A 21500-nucleotide genomic window follows, 5' to 3' on the forward strand; every position below is an offset into this window, starting at 1 on the left:
TATGTAAGACATCCTGAGCTAGGAGTGAGGTCATGGCCCTTGGGGGCTTCAAAGGGTTTTTGCAGGGTGATAAGAGCAGATGTTTAGGAAATAAAAGTTGGCCCTGCCTCTAGGTACATTGGAAAAAGATTATCAGTGATAATCTCTTATTCTGGGCAAGTTCTTCTAGTTAGTTATGAGGAGGAAGAAAAGTTAGTCTTGAGCCTGAAGCTAAAACTGCCTTTAGCTCAGAATAACCCACTCACCCCAGAGGCACATCTTGGGGTGGCTCGTTCTGAGCTCCCACACAAGTCTTTGGACAATTTTTTAATGTAAAGGAGAGTAGAAAAAGAAAATATAAGTGGAGTAGGGTGTGGGGAAAAGGGAAGATCTTTCTTTCTGTCTTTCTTTCTTTACCTAAGATCAAAAAAATCCAGTAAGCCTGACCAGGATGGCGCAGTGGATAAAGCATCGAACTGGGATGCAGAGGACCCAGGTTCGAGACCCCAAGGTCACCAGCTTGAGTGTGGGCTTATCTGGTTTGAACAAAGCTCACCAGCTTGGACCCAAGGTCGCTGGCTCAAGCAAGGGGTTACTCGGTCTGCTGAAGGCCCATGGTCAAGGCACATATGAGAAAGCAACCAATGAACAACTAAGGTGTCACAACAACAACAAAAAACTGATGATTGATGCTTCTCATCTCTCTTTGTTCCTGTCTGTCTGTCCCTATCTATCCCTCTCTCTGACTCTCTTTCTGTCTCTGTAAAAAAAAAAAAAAAAAAAAGAAAGAAAGAAAGAAAAAATCCAGTAAGAAGGGGGAATTAATGATTCAGGAGAAAATAAAAGGGAAATTGCAGATCAAAGCTTGGGTTCCAGCTCCTTCGTTCAGAAAAGGATCTCACGGTTATTTCTAGTTCTAGAATGCTTCAGTGATACTTTGATTTTTCCATTCCAGTTATTTCTTTTTAAAAGATTCTTTTTGATATAGGATTTAATCAATTCACACATTATTAAATTCATTTGAATTATTTATCACCATGAAGCAGGTGACATTTCAGAAGTACCCATCAATCAAAATGTGCCCCCCCCAAAAAGTGATTTTTATGTATTTTCCTGGAATATTGATGGGTTTTGTTAAATTTATCCAGGATTCCTGGTTGCAATGACATATCTAATTCTGGTCTTAATATCCTAAATAAAACAAGCATTCAGAAGACTCCTTCCAAGGCTAACTCAGAAAAGGCTAAACAATTTTCAGATCCTAACAATTTTCATAGCTCCAATCTTGCCATAGACCCAAGGGTTTAATTTTCCCAGCTTTTCAACCCTCTCTTTGTAAAAGTCATTCTCTTTTGTCACCTTCTCTGGCCCCTTAGCCAGAAAATTTCCCTTGTCCAATGTTCTGGCCATTGGCAATGTGAAATTTTACCCCAGGAGAGGCTGCTTGCAGAGAAAGAAAGAAATTTGCAGCCCATTTATTGTACTCTTTGTTCTTTAAAAACATTTTTTTAGGTCATTTGTCTCTTGATCCTTATGGCTGAAAGTGAATTGACTGTTAGCAGGAGAATATTAGCTGCTAAATTGAATCTGTTGTAGATTCTTTTCAAAGACCATTAGCTTTTCACGGAGGGGGGGGTTGTTTATTGTCTATTTCATCCACATGCATTTGCCCCCCATAGGCTGTAAAACGTTTAAAAGCATCTAGAATAGGTTTGAAAGCCATATGAAAACGTACCAGGAAGAAGGAGATCATGAATAGGAGGAAGGAAGAGCTGATAGCAAGGGCTTTATTTAACTCACGATCATTTATCTGCCTTCCCGCTCAGTATGTTAATCATAAATAATGTGCATCAATTCATTTCACCCTAAATGCAAATATCAATCCTGGAACAAATATTTAAATAGCGCTAATTAGAGCCTTTTATGTTCTTTTATCAAACCCCAAAGTAAACACAGCTTCTGAAATGACTTTCTTTTTTGGGAATGCTATTCTGAAATCTAGCTCAGTGGTCCCCAACCTTTTTTGGGCCATGGACCGGTTTAATGTCAGAAAATATTTTCACAGACCTGCCTTCGGGTGGGACGGATAAATGTATCACGTGACCGAGACAAGCGTCAAGAGTGAGTCTTAGACGGATGTAACAGAGGGAATCTGGTCATTTTAAAAAAATAAAACATCAGCCTGACCTGTGGTGGCGCAGTGGATAAAGTGTCGACCTGGAAATGCTGAGGTCGCTGGTTTGAAACCCTGTGCTTGCCTGGTCAAGGCACATATGGGAGTTGATGCTTCCAGCTCCTCCCCCCTTCTCTCTCTCTGTCTCTCCTCTCTCTCTCTCTCTCTCTCCCTCTCTCTCCCTCTCCTCTCTAAAATGAATAAATAAAAAAAAAAAATAAAAATAAAACATCAGCCTGACCTGTGGTGGCGCAGTGGATAAAGCGTCGACCTGGAACACTGAGGTCACCTGTTCGAAACCCTGCACTTGTCTGGTCAAGGCACATACGGGGAGTTGATGCTTCCTGCTCCTCTCTCTCTCTCTCCCTCCCTTTCTCTCTCTCTCTCTCTCTCTCTCCCCTCTCTAAAAAATGAATAAAATAAAATAAATAAAATAAATAAAAAATAAAACATCATTCAGACTTAAATATAAATAAAACAGAAATAATGTAAGTTATTTATTCTTTCTTTGTGGACCGGTACCGGTCTGCGGCCTGGGGGTTGGGGACCACTAATCTAGTTTACAGGTTACAGAATTTTAGTTTAGGGAAGTTGCTGGAACCTGCTCGCGGTGACCTGGTGGTAGCGTCAGGAGTAAAACCCAGGTCTCTCAGCTGCCAGTTCGGAGCTCCTGACCCTTCCTCCCCAAGTGCACTTGTTCACTTTAGAGGTGGAGGGTTAGAGTAAGACTTGCTCCTGCCCTTCTCCTGGCTTGATGCTCTTGCAAAGGCAATGGGGGTCAAAGAGGGAAAAAAGGAATCACTCATTGCCAGAGAGCGAGATAGGAGCCTGTCTGTCCCTGGCTCAGGAGGGAGGGACAGATTCTTTGGTTTTCGAGGAGTGGGACAGCATAGGAATCCTTTTCACTTGAATGCTCTGTGGTGGGGGAAGAGGAAGAATGGAGAGCGGAAATCATTTTGTGCTAGAGCCCCAGCATATCTCCTGTCTGTTCCCTTCTCTGCGCCATATCCGCCCTAGTTGAACCACCATCACTGCTCACCTACTGCCTCTAGGCTTGCCTCCTCCAACCCAGCACCCACGGAGCAGCCTCCGAAATGCAGGCCTGGTCATGCCGTCCAGGGGTTCTCTCCTATTGCAGGCTAGACACCAAACTAACTCTACAACGTGACTTAGCAGGTTGGTGATCTCGCTCTGTCTCTTCTTCAGTCTCATCTTGTGACTGGCGATGTTGGTGGCGAAACAGCACCAGTTGTTACTGGTGAAGGTGGACCGGGGTTCTTGAGTCCAGCAAAGAAAGAATTCCGAGCCAGGAACTCAAATTATAAGAGAAAGTTATTTAGAAAGTTACAGAGGTAGGAGAAGTGAGCCAGCTAGGGTTTGTGGGCTCAGGAAACAAGTTACAGAGACAAAAAACCCCTTGGGGTTTGGGAGAGAAAAAGGCAAAGCTAACACTCCAGGGGAAGAAGACCAGGACGGGAAAGGCAAGGGCCTGAGGGTTTTAAAGGTTGGAAGTTTAGAGGAGGATCTCAATAAAATTTTCTTTTCTCTTTTTAATATTCTTTTTTTTTTGTATTTTGTTTATTCATTTTAGAGAGGGGGGGAGAGAGAGAGAGAGAAAGAGAGAGAGAGAGTAGGGGGAGGAGCAGAAAGCATCAACTTCCATCTGTGCCTTGACCAGGCAAGCCTGGGGTTTCGAACCAGCGACCCCAGCATACAGGTGATGCTTTACCCACTGCACCACCGCAGGTCAGGCTCAATAGAATTTTCATCAACATTATGTTTATGCACCAAAATGAGATTTTTTTCCTTTAATTTCATCCGCAACCCTTGGTTGTGGTTGGCACAAATGGTACTAATTGGATTTCTGTTATCTGTCTCCCTGAGTAGGGTCATTTAAGCCAGTAGTTCTCAACCTTTTTACAGATACCAGCTAAAATAAAATTATTTCAGGGACTGCTTAGGCAAAAATCACCCTAAGCATAAGCACATTCGCTTAGATCATTGGGTCTCTAATCTTCATACAACATCAGAGTGGTTGACTCTTGTGGACCAGCAAGCGAATTGTATATATTGTGGAATGATAACCACAGTAAATCTAGTTACCAGGTCTTACCATACATATTTACAATTTTTTTTGTGTGATAAAAGCTTTTTAAATTTTCTCCCCTAGAATTATTCAAATATGCAATACAGAATACTGTTAACTATAGTCACCATGCTGTACATTACTTCTCCAGAACTTAATTATTTTATAACTAGAAATTTATTTATTTATTTATTTATTTATTTATTTATTTATTTATTTATTTATTTTACAGGGACAGAGTGAGAGTCAGAGAGAGGGATAGATAGGGACAGACAGATAGGAACGGAGAGAGATGAGAAGCATCAATCATCAGTTTTTTGTTGCGACACCTTAGTTGTTCATTGATTGCTTTCTCATATGTGCCTTGACGGTGGGCTTTCAGCAGACCAGTAACCCCTTGCTCGATCCAGAGAGCTTGGGTCCAAGCTGGTGAGCTTTGCTCAAACCAGATGAACCTGCACTCAAGCTGGGTCCTTCTGCATTCCAGTCCGACGCTCTATCCACTGTGCAACCGCCCGGTCAGGCTAGAAATTTATATTTTTGACTCTCTTCCCTTCACTCATTTTGTCCAACCCCCCACCCTCCACCCCCACCTCTGGCAATCTGTTCTCTGTATCTATGAGCTCCTTTTTGTTTTTTGTTTTTGTTTTTAGATTTTACATATAGGTGAGATCATATCTGTCTTTGTCTGACATATATCTCTTATCATGATGTCTTCAAGGTTCATCTATGTTGTCACAAGTGGCAGGATTTTTTCTTTTCTGTGGCTGAATAATATCCTTTGTATGTAGAATGCCGCATTTTCTTTATCCAGTCATCTGTTGGTAGACACTTAGGCTGTTTTCATATCTTGGCTATGTAAATACTTATGCAGTGAGTATGGGGTTGGATGTATCTTACTGTTTTCCTTTTCTTCAGGTAAACATCTGAGGATGAAGTGGAATCACTGGATCATAAGGTAGTTCTATTTTTAATTTCTGGAAGAACCATCACGCTATTTCCCATAGTGGCTGCAGCAATTGGCATTCCCACCCATGGCACACAAGGGTTCCCTTTTTTCCACATCTTTGCCAGCACTTATTTCTTGTCTTTTTTATGATAGCCATTCTACCAGATGTGAGGTGATATCTCCTTGTGGTTTTGATTTGCATTTTCCTTATAATTAGTGACATTGAGCAGCTATTCATGTATGTGTTGGTCACTTGTATGTTTTCTCTGGAAAAATGTCTATTCAGACCCTCTGCCCATTTCTTAATCAGATTGTTTTTTTGCTATTGAGTTGTATCAGTTCTTCATATATTTTAGATGTTATCCCCTTATATAAGATATATGATTTGCAAATATTGTCTCCCATTAAATGGGTTGCCTTTTTATTTTCTTAATGTGCAGAAGCTTTTCAGTTTAAGATAGTGCCATACTGATTGCTTTTAATCTTGAAATTCCAACAGATGGCATTAAAAGGGATTTGTTCGAATTCAGAGTCAGGGTTGACAGTCATAAAGGTAGTAAAAATGAGGAAAACATTAAAAAGTGGTAAAGGCAAGATAAAAATTGTGAAAAAAACAAAAGAGGGAAAAGCTATAAAGTCAGCATTCATGGAACAAATAGAAGGAATAAAATCACTTAGGTAAATAATTCATAAAAGTATCCCACTATAGATTTATCATATCTGTGTAACAAAATGCTTTCTGCACAAACTTTTAAGTCAAAGGAAGAGCCTGTCCTCTGTCCTTCCCATGCAATAAAGCACCGTTGGTTCCGAGGCGCTGTGCATTACAGGGACTGCCTTTTTCTGCCTCAGAATCCTGCCATCCTTTTTGTGTTGTTCTGGGAGAAAATTGTGTTTTGCATTTCAAATAAAATTCCAAATGAATTTTGAATTATACGGCATCTATAAACTGGACCCACTGATTTCAAATTTGAAAGGAAGCTCTGGTTCCTGCCAATACTCAGATTGGTATTTCCCATCCCATCAGAGGGTGAAATAAACTCTCCTGTCTAAGCAGAGTTGAAATTTATCCCTGGCCTTGCTAATGTGTTCTAGATATGAAATGCTAACTCTGCCCATATTCAACTCTGACTTATTTATTAGTAAACTTTCCTCTTTAATTTTTATGTATTCCAGGGTTTTGTTTCTTTTGGTTTCTTTTTATTTTATTATGTTTATTGGTTTTATTATTTTCTTTTCTTTTTATTTTTTTATAATTTTATTTTTTTAATGGGGTGACATCAATAAATCAGGATACATATATTCAAAGATAACATGTCCTGGTTATCTTGTCGTTCAATTATGTTGCATACCCATCACCCAAAGTCAGATTGTCCTCTGTCACCTTCTATCTAGTTTTCTTTGTGCCCCTCCCCCTCCCCGTTTCCCTCTCCCTCTCCCCCCTCCCCTCGTAACCACCACACTCTTATCAATGTCTCTTAGTCTCACTTTTATGTCCCACCTACGTATGGAATAATGCAGTTCCTGGTTTTTTCTGATTTACTTATTTCACTTCGTATAATGTTATCAAGATCCCACCATTTTGCTGTAAATGATCCGATGTCATCATTTCTTATGGCTGAGTAGTATTCCATAGTGTATATGTGCCACATCTTCTTTATCCAGTCAACTATTGACGGGCTTTTTGGTTGTTTCCATGTCCTGGCCACCGTGAACAATGCTGCAATGAACATGGGGCTGCATGTGTCTTTACGTATCAATGTTTCTGAGTTTTTGGGGTATATACCCAGTAGAGGGATTGCTGGGTCATAAGGTAGTTCTATTTTCAGTTTTTTGAGGAACCACCATACTTTCTTCCATAATGGTTGTACTACTTTACATTCCCACCAACAGTGTATGAGGGTTCCTTTTTCTCCACAGCCTCTCCAACATTTGCTATTACCTGTCTTGTTAATAATAGCTAATCTAACAGGTGTGAGGTGGTATCTCATTGCAGTTTTTTTTTTTTTGTATTTTTCCGAAGCTGGAAACGGGGAGAGACAGTCAGACAGACTCCCACATGTGCCCGACCGGGATCCACCCGGCACGCCCACCAGGGGCGATGCTCTGCCCACCAGGGTGCGATGCTCTGCCCCTCCCGGGGGTCGCTCTGCCGCGACCAGAGCCACTCTCGCACCTGGGGCAGAGGCCAAGGAGCCATCCCCAGCGCCCGGGCCATCTTTGCTCCAATGGAGCCTTGGCTTCGGAAGGGGAAGAGAGAGACAGAGAGGAAGGGAGAGGGGGTGGAGAAGCAAATGGGCGCTTCTCCTATGTGCCCTGGCCGGGAATCGAACCTGGGTCCCCTGCACGCCAGGCCGACGCTCTACCACTGAGCCAACCGACCAGGGCCTCATTGCAGTTTTGATTTGCATTTCTCTAATAACTAAAGAAGATGAGCATCTTTTCATATATCTGTTGGCCATTTGTATTTCTTCCTGGGAGAAGTGTCTGTTCATGTCCTCTTCCCATTTTTTATTGGATTGTTTGTTTGTTTGTTGTTGAGTTTTATGAGTTCTTTGTATATTTTGGATATTAGGCCCTTATCTGAGCTGTTGTTTGAAAATATCATTTCCCATTTAGTTGGCTTTCTGTTTATTTTGTTATCAGTTTCTCTTGCTGAGCAAAAACATCTTAGTCTGATGTAGTCCCATTCATTAATTTTTGCCTTCACTTCCCTTGCCTGTGGAGTCAAATTCATAAAATGCTCTTTAAAACCCAGGTCAATGAGTTTAGTACCTATGTCTTCTTCTATGTACTTAATTGTTTCAGGTCTTATGTTTAGATCTTTGATCCATTTTGAGTTAATTTTAGTACAGGGGGACAGACGGTAGTCCAGTTTCATTCTTTTGCATGTGGCTTTCCAGTTTTCCCAGCACCATTTATTGAAGAGGCTTTCTTTTCTCCATTGTGTGTTCTTGGCCCCTTTATTAAAAATTATTTGACTATATATATGTGATTTTATTTCTGGGTTTTCTATTCTGTTCCATTGGTCTGAGTGTCTATTTTTCTGCCAATATCATGCTGTTTTGATTGTCATGGTCCTATAATATAGTTTGAAGTCAGGTATTGTAATGCCCCCAGCTTCATTCTTTTTCTTTAGGATTGCTTTGGCTATTCGGGGTTTTTTATAGTTCCATATAAATCTGATGATTTTTTGCTCCATTTCTTTAAAAAATGTCATTGGAATTTTGATGGGAATTGCATTAAATTTGTATATTGCTTTGGGTAATATGGCCATCTTGATTATATTTATTCTTCCTAACCAAGAACAAGGAATATTCTTCCATCTCATTATATCTTTTTCGATTTCCCTTAACAATGGTTTATAGTTTTCATTATATAAGTCCTTTACATTCTTTGTTATGTTTATTCCTAGGTATTTTCTTTTTTTTGTTGCAATCGTGAAGGGGATTATTCTTTTGAGTTCGTTCTCAAATGTTTCATTGTTGGCATATAGAAGGGCTATTGACTTCTGTATGTTAATTTTGTATCCTGCAACCTTACTGTATTGGCTTATTGTTTCTAGTAGTCTTTTTGTGGATTCTTTGGGGTTTTCGATGTATAGGATCATATCATCTGCAAAAAGTGATACCTTTACTTCTTCTTTTCTGATATGGATGCCTTTTATTTCTTTGTCTTGTCTGATTGCTCTGGCTAGAACCTCTAGTACCACATTAAATAAGAGTGGAGAGATTGGACAACCCTGTCTTGTTCTTGATTTAAGGGGGAAAGCCTTCAGTTTTGTGCCATTTAATATGATGTTAGCTGATGTTTATCATATATGGCCTTTATCATGTTGAGATATTTTCCTTCTATACCCATTTTGTTAGAGTCTGAAACATAAAATTGTGTTGTATTTTATCAAAAGCCTTTTCTGAGTCTATTGATAAGATCATGTGGTTTTTGTTCTTTGTTTTGTTGATATGGTGTATTACGTTAACCGTTTTACGTATGTTGAACCATCCTTGAGATTTTGGGATGAATCCCACTTGATCATGATGTATTATTTTTTTAATGTGTTGTTGTATTTGATTTGCTAGTATTTTGTTTAGTATTTTAGCATCCGTATTCATTAGAGATATTGGTCTGTAGTTTTCTTTTTTTGTGCCATCCTTGCCTGGTTTTGGTATGAGGGTCATGTTGGCCTCATAAAATGTGTTTGGTTGCATTGCTTCTTCTTCAATTTTTTGGAAGACTTTCAGTAGAATAGGAACCAAGTCTTCTTTGAATGTTTGATAAAATTTGCTGGTATAGCCGTCAGGGCCTGGACTTTATTTTTGGGGAGGTTTTTAATGGTTTTTTCTATTTCTTCTCTACTAATAGGTCTGTTTAGGCTTTCTGCTTCTTCTTGACTCAGTCTAGGAAGGTTGTATTGTTCTAAGAATTTATCCATTTCTTCTAGGTTGTTGAATTTAGTGGCATAAAGTTTTTCATAGTATTCTACAATAATTCTTTGTATATCTACAATGTCCGTGGTGATTTCTCCTCTTTCATTTTGGATTTTGTTTATATGAGTTCTTTCTCATATAAGTCTTGCCAAGGGTTTGTCAATTTTGTTGATCTTTTCAAAGAACCAGCTCCTTGTTCTATTAATTTTTCTATAGTCTTTCTGTTCTCTATTTCATTTATTTCTGCTCTGATTTTTATTATCTCCTTTCTTCGGCTGGTTTTGGGTTGTCTTTGTTCTTCTTTTTTTAATTCCTTAAGGTGTGAAGTTAAGTGGTTCAATTGGGCTCTCTCTTGTTTGTTCATATATGCCTGAAGTGATATGAACTTCCCTCTTATCACTGCTTTTGCTACATCCCATAGATTCTGATATGTCGTATTGTCATTTTCATTTGTTTGTATATATCTTTTGATATCTGCACTTATTTCTTCTTTGACCCATTCATTTTTTAAAAGTATGTTGTTTAGTTTCCACATTTTTGTGGGATTTTTTTCCTCTTTTTTGCAGTTGAATTCTAGTTTCAAGGCTTTATGATCAGAAAATATGCTTGGTACAACTTCAATTTTTCTGAATTTGCTGATGTTGTTTTTGTGGCCCAACATATTGTCAATTCTTGAGAATGATCCATGTACACTGGAGAAAAATGTATACTCAGTCACTTTGGGATGAAATGTCCTGTAGATGTCTATCATATCCAGGTGCTCTAGTGTTTTGTTTAAGGCCACTATATCTTTGTTGATTCTCTGTTTGGATGACCGATCTAGAGCCGTCAGCGGTATATTGAGGTCTCCAAGTATGATTGTATTTTTGTTAGTTTTTGTTTTAAGGTCAATAAGTAGCTGTCTTATATATTTTGGTGCTCCTTGGTTTGGTGCATATATATTAAGAATTGTTATGTCTTCTTGATTCAGTGTCCCCTTAGCCATTATGAAATGGCCATTTTTGTCTCTGAGTACTTTTGCTGTCTTGTAATCAGCATTATCAGATATGAGTATTGCTACGCCTGCTTTCTTTTGGATGTTATTTGCATGGAGTATTGTTTTCCAGCCTTTCACTTTGAATTTGTTTTTATCCTTGTTACTTAGATGAGTTTCTTGTAGGCAGCATACAGTTGGATTTTCTTTTTTAATCCATTCTGCTACTCTGTGCCTTTTTATTGGTGAGTTTAATCCGTTTACATTTAGTGTAATTATTGACACTTTTGAGTTCCCTATTGCCATTTTATAGATTGCTTTCTGTTAGTTTTGTGTCTTGTTTGATCCTTTTCTTTCATCTTTCTATCTTTTGTTTTTATTTGGTTGTATTCCATACATCTTTCCTCTGTTGCTATCTTTTTTAAATCATGTGTTTCTGTGGTGGTTTTTTCAATGTTGGTTACCTTTAAGTAATGAAAAGGGTTCCTACCCTGTTCATTGTAGTGCACTATTTTGTGAGTACTTTTGCACTCCATTGTCCTTTGCTACTGTTAATCTCCATCTTCTCCTCCCCCTTTCTTTTTGTTGTTGTCACAGTTTAAATTTGGTTTTATTGTGTTCTTCTTGGAGCTTTACTTGTGGCTTTTTTTTTTTTTGTTCTTTGTATCTGATTGGAGAACCCCCTTTAGTAATTCCTGGAGTGGGGGTTTTCTGATGATAAATTCCCTCATCTTTTCTGTATCTGTGAATGTTTTTATTTCTCCTTCATATTTGAAGGATAGCTTTGATGGGTATAGTATTCATGGCTGAAAGTTCCTCTCTTTCAGGACTTTAAATATTGGGGTCCACTCTCTTCTAGCTTGTAGAGTTTCTGTTGAGAAATCGGATGATAATCTAATGGGCCTTCCTTTATGTTGTATTCTTCTTTTCCCTGGTTGCCTTGAGAATTTTTTCTTTGCCGTTGGTTTGTGCCAATTTCATTATGATGTGTCTTGGAGTAGGTTTGTTGGGGTTAAGAAAACTCGGAGTTCTGTTTGCTTCTTGAATTTGAGGCTTTAGTTCTTTCCACAGGCTTGGGATGTTCTCATCTATTATTTATTTGAGTATGTTCTCCATTCCATTTTCTCTCTCTTCTCCCTCTGATATACCTATTATTCTTATGTTATTCTTTTTGATGGAGTCAGATAATTCCTGTAGGGCTATCTCATTTTTTTTTATTTTTGAGTCTTTCTTCTTCTCTCTGTTGTGCCTCAAGTTGCTTGTCTTCTATTTCACTAATCCTACCTTCTATCTGGCCTGTTCTATTAGCTAAGCTTGTTACCTCGTTTTTCAGCTCATGAATTGAGTTTTTCATCTCTGTTTGATTTGTTTTTATAGTTTCAATTTTCTTGGAAATATATTCTTTGTGTTCATTGAGTTGCTTTCTGAGCTCCCTAAATTGCCTTTCTGTGTTTTCTTGTATATCTCTGAGTATTTTTAGGATTTCTATTTTAAATTCTCTGTCGTTTAACTCCAAGGTTTCCAATATATTAAATTTTTTCTCCATAGATTTTTCCTCATCTATCTGTGTTACCTCTCTTTCTTTTGTATCCATGATATTTGATTTTATCTTACTTAATGGCATCTGAGGGTGGTTTTGTTGATAGTATTAATGAGATTTAATAAAGAATAAAAAGTTAAAAAAATAAAAATAAAAAATTGAAAAGAGGTTTTTTAAAAAAAAATAATTAAATAAAGAAAAATTAAAAATTAAATTAAAAATGAAAAAAAAAAGGAAATTATCCCCCCCCTCCTTTTTTCCTCTCCTCTCCTCTTCCGTCTTTCTTGAGAAAATCTTGTGGTGAACTGTGAATTATATTGTACTAAATAGAACAAACAATGCCTGTACTGGAGGGCCTGAATTGGGGAGAAGTAATAAAGGGGCAAAAAAAAAAAAAAACCCAGAAAAAAAAGGGGGTATGGATCCACAAAAAGCAAATAAGGAAAAAATTGGGGTCAATAATAAAATGATTTGCTTATAGGTGTTGGTTGACTAAGAGTTATGATGAGAGGAATAAGAGGGAAACAGAAAAATGGGGGGACAAATTAAAAAATTACTATTGTATTTAGTGGTACAAGAACTAGATAAAATGGAGAGCCAGGGATGGGAGCACTGCTAGTGAGTTAAAAAGGTGAATTAAAAACCCCCCAAAATGCCACAAATGTAAGTTTGAGTCCCAGATAAGATAATTTGTTCGTTATTGAGGTTTGAATGAGAGAAGACGTAAAGGAGAAAGGAAGAAACTAATATAGAGGGAGAAAAGAAAGAGAGAGAGAGAAAAAAAAGAGAGGGAACCACTAAAAGAAGAAAAAAGAAAAAAGAGGAGAGAGAGAGAAAGAGAGAGAGAGAGAGAGTTAAGGGTTTTGGAGTGCAACCCTCATAGAGAGAAAGGAAGAGGAAAGAAAAGATAATGGGAGATGTAACACTTATGGGTAGTGTAGTTCAAGGAGAGGAGAGAGTAAGACCGGCAGAGAGTTAAACAACCAAATTGGAGGAGGGAAAAAAAAATTTTAAAAAATCAAGAATGAAGATAAGAGAAACAAACGAACAAATATAATAAAATGGGATAGGTTATAAAGTCTGTGGATTATTCTTGATTTTGAGAGGTTATCTTTTTGCTTTTTCTTTTCTCTCCCTCTTCCTGGTCGGTGACTCTGTACCCTGGGTTCTGCCCCTTTGGCACGCTCAGGTAGAGGTTTGCAGTTGATAAGTCTCTGTGGCGATGTCATGTATTGTGCTTCAGTCTCGTTGGCAGTCAAGGCTCATTAGCATTTATAGGCTCCGACAGTGATTGAGTCCATGTTCCTGGAGCCTCTCTCCTAGTCTTTCCTTCCTCAATTAGTAGCCTGATAATCCAGCTATGGGGTTGCTGCTGCCTCTGCCTGGATAGTTAGAGGCTCAAAGAGCTGGCCACTCCCCACTCTATTCCCACTCAGCACAGGGCTCTGGGTAAGGCTCAGTCAGTCAGAACCACTAGCATAATCAGGCGGGGCTTCCGCCCACTCAAAGACCTCTGGCTCTGCCACTCTGTCTGGTAACATGGGTGGGCACCCACTCCTGGGGTGCTTGGAGGAAACTCTCGCTCACTATCTGTGCGCAGACCAGTATATCAGGCCAGAAGTCTCACCCTCTGAGTGAAACCTCTTCCCGCACGGAAAAGTTGCAACGTTGGAATTGGCTCTCGCTCCCTCCCCATGCACGGCTTTTTCAGGGTGCTGGGGCGGCCCGGAGATTCCACTTTTGGCCCACACAAAGGCCCCTGACTCTGTCCCTCTGTGGGATAACACGGGTGCCCACTCCTGAGGTGCTTGGAGGAATCTCTTGCCCTCTCTCCGTGCATGCCGACCAGGATATCAGGCCAGCCGCCTCACCCTCTGAGTGAAACCCCCACCTGCACGGAAAAGTTGCAGTGTTGGAGTTGGCTCTCACTCCCTCCCCATGCGCGGCTCCCTCAGGGCACTGGGGCAGCCCGGAGATTCCGCTTTTGGCCCACACAAAGACCCCTGACTCTGCCCTTCTGTGGGATAACACGGGTGCCCACTGCCGAGGCACTCGGAGGAATCTCTCGCTCACTATCTGCACGCGCAGACCAGGATATCAGGCCAGCCGCCTCACTCTCTGAGTGAAACCCCCACCCGCACGGAAAAGTTGCAGCATTGGAATTGGCTCTCGCTCCCTCCCCATGCGTGGCTCCCTCAGGGCGCTGGGGTGACCGGAGATTCCGCTTTTGGCCCACACAAAGGCCTCTGACTCTGCCTCTCTGTGGGATAACACGGGCGCCCACTCCCAGGGCTTTGGAAGAAATCTCTCACCCACTATCTGCGCGCGCCGACCAGGGGATTGGGCAAAATGGCTGCCCCACTTGTCTTTCTTTGTCTGGGTTTGGCGCGAGTCTTAGCTTGTATTGCCCGGGTTGCCACAGGAACAGTTTTTCCTTGGTTTGGATCTCTGTGCCACAGCCTGGTTTGGCTGTTTGTGCCGCGGCCTGGATCTATTCACCCCCTTTGCCCGCCTCAGTTTCTATATTCTCAGTTCCCAGTGAAAGCTGCCCTGTTAAGGTTAGTGAGGAAAGCGGAGCATTTCTTACTCCCTATTTCCTTCGGGGTTTGATTATATATTTAGCCAATTTTTCACTCGACCATACCTTCGGGTGTATTGCGAAACAATCTATCTGGAGGCTCCAAGGATAGGTTTTTCTGTTTCTGGTTGAAGATCTTGTTGAGTTTTGGGGGAGATTTATTGGCATCGCTTCCTACTGCGCCATTACGCTGACATCATCTCCGTTTATTGGTTTTAGAGAGAGAGCAAGTGGAGAGAGAGAAAGGGACAGGACCATAGATCTGCTCCTGTATGTGCCCTGATTGGGGATTGAACTGGCAACCTCTGTGCATCAAGATGACTTTCTAACCAATCAAGCTATCTGGCCAAAGCTATGTATTCCAAGGTTTCTACAACAACATATCTCATTTTTTTGCAATCATAAAAATAATATAGCCTGACCGGCGGTGGCGCAGTGGATAGAGCGTCAGACTGGGATATGGAAGACCCAGGTTCGAGACCCCGAGGTCGCTAGCTTGAACATGGGCTCATCTGGTTTGAGCAAAGCTCACCAGCTTGGACCCAAGGTCGCTGGCTCGACCAAGGGGTTTCTCGGTCTGCTGAAGGCCCACGGTCAAGGCACATATGAGAAAGCAATCAATGAACAACTAAGATGTTGCAATGAAGAACTGATGATTGATGCTTTGTTGCTGTCTGTCTGTCCCTGTCTATCCTTCTCTCTATCTCTCTCTGTCTCTGTACAAGAAAATAAATAAATAGATAATAAAATAATAATAATAATATAAATACTTTTAAAGAGAGAAAGAGACTCTGGAGTTTCCTTTCATGTGATATTTAAAAAATCATTAAGTTGAAAAAATTCCATTGGGCACTGAGAAAATTTCCTTTGGTCCTCCCACTCCGGAGCAATGCCACAAACATCGTTTGTGTTGTACTAAGTTTATCTTCAGGTAGAAGGTTGTCAAAGAACAGTGGGGAGGGCAGGTGGCCTTTATTTGCTCTTAACCTCATAAACTTCAACTTATTCTTTGCCACCTGTTATCAACAACACCTGCATGATGAACTGTGGACAACAAAAGAGGCATTCAGGGACGGAAAACTATAGTTACATGATTCCAAAGTCAAGGTTTCATTTTTGTTGAGTCCATTCAGATACCTGTGGATATCTTTTTCCCTCAATAACTCACATAGTTTCTGAATTTATGAATATGAAATCCTTTGGGGCCTCCCTTCTGTGCAGTTTTTGCCTCCAAACTCTCTCACAGATCACGGATGACTTTTATCCATTTCGAGTACATTCTTCCAGAATTTCTTTAGGCAAATACAAGCATTTATAACCCTACATGTATTTTAAACTGTGGATCATTTAGCAAGCACCATATCTACTGGAAGTGATATTCTGGAATTTCCCCCCTTGTTTTGTGTATAAGAGAATGATTATAGCGACCCTATATAGTTTTAATTTCAAGCAATAGTAGAGATAGCCCAGCCTACTAACTAGCGCTGGGCTAAATGTCAATAGATGTGCTATAAGTTTAATATATAACTCTGAACTATCATTCTTTATGCTTCAGGTGAGAAAGAGAATATGCATCTGTGACTGTGAAATAGGAACATGAATATGTATATATATTGATTTCAGAGAGACAGAGAGGGGGAAGGGGAGAAAGAGATGAAAGCATTCATTTGTTGTGCGTTCATTGGTCGATTCCCATACGTGCCTTGACCAGGGATCCAATCCTTGGTGTTTCAGGACAATGCTCTAACTGACTGAGCTGGCCAGCCAGGGTGCAAAAAGAATGTTAATGCTTACTTTCATATGGACTATGGCATCTCCTAATCTTCCTATGGTGATGAAAGACCAGCCTTAATCTTTTAAACTCGATTTGCAAAGCAAGACACTACTATCAGATATAATTTCTGTAATGACCAACCTTCTTTTATTGCTTGCAAATGTCATTGCCATTAGCCAAAGTTTACTCACCCTCCGTAACGTGCTACCATCCACGGGGAGACGACTGTGTTGGGAGAGATATCTGGATATCGAGAATATCTAAAAGGGAAGTTGGTCATCAGCCACAGAGATCTCTGGGAATTGGCTAAGGAAGAGATAGTTGTCCACCTTCTTTCTCTCAATATATCTGAGAAAGCTAGCTTAACTCAACAGGATCTCACATGATTGTTTTTGCATTAATAATTGTTAATTTATAGGTTACATTTTCAAAGGCTTGTCCCATATCTTTGATCAACTTAATCTATGGAAAGCATGTGCCTCATTTATTTTACTGTGTATCTATCTGCCTTTATCATAATATATAACATATATATTACATGTTTTATATAAATATCTTTTCTCCTAAACTTGCCCACTTTCTCTTTTGTCCATAATGCATATATACCTAACCTGCCCGTTTTGTTCAGGGTCTTCTATCTTAGGACACCGCTGGCATGTACATCTGTAATGAACATTGTCCATTGCCTCCTGTTAATTGGCCACTTTTAATGTGACTATTCATCCACCCAGCTAGAAGTACTTACTTGAATGGTGGGAGGAAAAGTGGTTTTTTTAACCCCTACAGAACACAGCCGCATTCATGCATTATGTGTCCGGTGCAGCAGGCGGGAAGGGGTGTGTGTAGTTCCAACAGAGGCTCTGCGTTTTGCAAGACAAAAGTATTTACTATCTGGCCCAGAAGAATGCATAAAACACGTATGTGTGGTTTTAACCAGAGGTTGCCTTAAACATATAAATTATGTACTTTTTTGTATGCATGGTATATTTCACGTTATGCTTTTTAAAAAAACAATTTTATTGATTGATTTTTTTAAAGTGTCTTGATTATGTTTTTTTTTTTTTTATTTTTTATTTTTTACAGAGACAGAGAGTGAGTCAGAGAGAGGGATAGACAGGGACAGACAGACAGGAATGGAGAGAGATGAGAAGCATCAATCATTAGTTTTTCATTGCACGTTGCAACACCTTAGTTGTTCATTGGTTGCTTTCTCATATGTGCCTTGACCGTGGGCCTTTAGCAGACCAAGTAACCCCTTCCTGGAGCCAGCGACCGTGGGTCTAAGCTGGTGAGCTTTTGCTCAAACCAGATGAGCCCGCGCTCAAGCTGGCGACCTTGGGGTCTCGAACCTGGGTTCTCTGCATCCCAGTCTGACGCTCTGTCCACTGTGCCACCACCTGGTCAGGCTATTGATTGATTTTTGAGAGATAGAGGAAGGGAGAGAATCATTCATTTGTTGTTCCACTTAGTTGTGCATTCATTGGCCATTTCCCATGTGTATCCAGACCACACATTATGTTTTAAAGAGAGGAAAATGCAAAGAAAAAAAAATGCATGAAATTTGTTCTTAATATGGTTGATAGATTTTGTAATTTTTTTTTTTTGAAGACCCACTTTGAGAATCTGATTCAAGGATTATTCGCTGTAATTAACTAAAACAAACTCTTCCAAGTTCATGTAAATGAAGATTTATTATAAAGAAAGGGGGTCTCAAGGAACCCTACTGAGCTTCAGGATGGGGGAAAACAATCCCCGTAAGGTAAGCTTCTTTATCTCTTCTTTGTCCCCCTGCACCTCCTCCTTAGCATTTCATCTTCGCTGCTGTCCCCAAGTCTTGTTGGCCTCCCAGTCTGCGCCTTCACAGTTTACAGGACTGCGTCCGTGGTAACCTGGCAGGTGGAGTAGCTCATCCAGCCTGTGGGAAGGGAAGCATTTCTCAGCAGAGATTGTGTGTGGGGAGCGACGATTGTGCAGTCTAGCAAATAAGAAAGGAACAGGCTGGAACTATGAGGAGCAATAAACGGGCAGGGGTTGTTAAGCCTAATCCGGAGGGACTCGAAACATTGAAGACATGAACAAAATCCGTCGATTTCACACCAAAGCTTTATTGTCTAGCTTGGCCAAGTGGCGGCAACTCCGACAGAAATCTGAGGGAGAGCTCACCGGCCCTTTGTTTTACCTAGTTTTTATAGTTTTGCAAGTGGAAAGTACAGAAGCAAAAATTGCAATTAGGTGCCCTTTACCACTATTGGTTATAGTCATATACCCTTTAACATGATAGGACCATGTTCAATTTGCAAGCCATACATCATTTTGGAGAAAACAAAATTTACAAGTCAACACAATGATAGAAAGATGTCTCTTTACATATTAAGAGACATTCCTATATTTTCTAATGTTTATCCAGCCATCTCTTTGTCCAGAATCACACACATTAACTATATGCATTCACATGGGAGAGCTAGTTTCCATGGGGACAAATGCCCGCAAATGGCTCATTACTATAAGAAAAGGTTTATTTTGGCTTTTCTCTTCCTGCACCTGGCTAGCCATTCACCCCTTTCCCCACAGGTGTGGTGGAATGTCAGGGAATCCATGTTTTCCTTCCCTTTGAATTTACAATACAATGCCAAGGGCCATCCTGGTTTTATGCCAGTCACATAGTACAGAGATTATTCACAAAATTTCTCTGCACACCTTAACCCAAATTAATAAAATGTTCTTCAAGCCTTTTAAAATATTAATATTGATTCTGTAGCTTTTGGTACTTTACAACACCTGCGGGTGAGGTGGCGCAGTGGCTCCTCAGGGCTCCTCAGGGCTCCTCAGGGTGGCTGATGGATGTTGAAAGACCCCTTTCAAGTGTGTAGAAGGATTAATTTGCACTTTATGTTGAAAGAGTTTATGAACACTTTTTAAGCCTTTAAAACCAGAAGCTGAATTTGAGGGCAGAATGGAAGAGAATGGTGAAGTCACTAGAAACCGTAAGTGAGCAAACCAGCAGAGAGACAGAAGGGAAGGCGAAAACAACGCCCTGGAAGGAAAGCCTTTGAATAAGGTTAGTTTGCAAATGAGCAAGTGAGTATATATATATTTAAATAACTTTGCATCAAAATAGTAGTCCTGGGAGGCCTGCATCTATGACAAACGTGCTGGAAATCTGAACGTATTGACTCTTGCTGCAGGTGGTGTGCTGGGCTCCATACACAGGCAAAGCAGAAATCAGCAAGGACACCTGACACTGAGATGCAAATGAAGTAGCTGGAACTCTCGCTTGCTCTCTTGCAGCGGGTGGGGAGGGAGACGAGGCTAAGCAGCTTTCTCAGTGCTCCTCACCACAATCTGCAACCTGGTCTAATGGGTTCCTCGGGCCCTGGTTGTATAGCTTGGTTGGTCAGAGCATCGTGCTGACACACAGAGGTTTGGGTTTGGTCCTCTCTTGGGGCACATGCAGGAACAGATGGATGCTTCTGTCCTGCTCTCTCTCTCTCTCTCAAATCAATAAATAAATTAAAATGAAAAGAACGGTTCCTTGGATGGCCCTACCGTGACTCCCCAGGTCAACAATTTTTCCGCCACCTCTCCCACTCCCACCCCCACCGATATCACACAATGCACTTGTGTGTCACGATTGTCACCAGAAGTTGAGGAAACAAGCGAGCAGTGGCCCTCATGCTGTGGGCATGTTGATTACAGCTTCACAGGCAAACGGCCAGCACTTTCGGTCCTGAGAATCTCGTGGCCATCTTCACCCCCCAGGTGGACTTCTCTCCGAAGGCTGCAAGGTTTCCACCACGTTGCTCTGACCTCTTGTTCCCCACCCCCAGTTCCAGACTCCATCTTTCGCTTCTGGGCCACAGTTCGCCAACGCAACTGGACTCGCTCCGTTGTGCAAAACACCTGAAGTCACACCTCAACACAGCCCCATTCATGGGCTGTTCTTGACCTTGGGCTTCACAACAGAACAGGCAAGGCCCCAGTGAGAGAAAGGGTCCTATGTAAACACTACTACCCCTACTCTGAAGGATTCATGCCTGCCTCCTGCAAGGCACAGTTGGCTGGGCTAGAGTCCTCTGGATTGTTAAATAACAATAGTTTTCTTCCTGTGCAGATGTGAAGACTAACCCTTAGGACCTAGGACGTTTAGGCCCCTCTCCCAAAAGGAGCAGGTCTGAAGGCAGGATTCTAACGCAGGCCCAAGACTCCAGATCTAGTGTTCCTAGGTCTAGCGTTTCAACAAGGCCAGGCTGCTTTGCCTGAAGCTGTGTTTGAAACCTGACTTGTAGCTGTTATCATCTCTTAGTCACAGCTAGACTTGACTCAGGCCTCTGTTTTCTTAATATTTCTATTTTGCCAATATAAAATGATAGAAAAAGATAGATACATCACACTGAATTAAATAGTGTCCCCCTAAATTCACATTCACCCGGAGCCTCAGAATGTAACTATTGGGGCTGGGGAACGGTTCTCTCACCCTTTTAGTTCTTCTGGCTGGTCAAATAATTCAAACAACATAATTCAAAGTACAAATTTTAATATATGCACATGGGGAATTCACAGAAGCATGAAAATTCCTAAGGCAGTGAAGCAATCTTGGGTATATATAAGACATTTTTGGGCAAAGGAGAAAACAGGGAACAGGATATTAAATTTCAAAGGCAGAACAGGCCATTTACAGGTAGTTGAAGAACAAAACACACTGGGCAGGCAAATTTTTGGTAGGCAACTCAGAAACAATGGGACACAGAAGGAAAGAGCTACTACTGATCATGCTTGGAGTCTTCCTGACTAAAGCCAGGGTATAAATTCTCAAGGTGGTTAAGTCCAGGGGCCCTTCCTAAAGCAGACTTTTCTCTCTGAATCTCTAAGAAAAAGAGGAAGCAAAAGCTTGTCCTGAATTTGTTGGGCTTTAATTGATTTCCTTTTGAAATAATCTGCATGCCGTCCTGGCCGGACCTCGGAGCTCGGTTGCTTGGAGCATCGTCTCAAAGTGCAGAGGTTGTGGGTTTGAGCACCGATCG

Source organism: Saccopteryx leptura, chromosome 11 (genome assembly GCF_036850995.1).
Source record: "Saccopteryx leptura isolate mSacLep1 chromosome 11, mSacLep1_pri_phased_curated, whole genome shotgun sequence".
In the NCBI taxonomy this organism is placed as follows: Eukaryota; Metazoa; Chordata; class Mammalia; order Chiroptera; family Emballonuridae; genus Saccopteryx; species Saccopteryx leptura.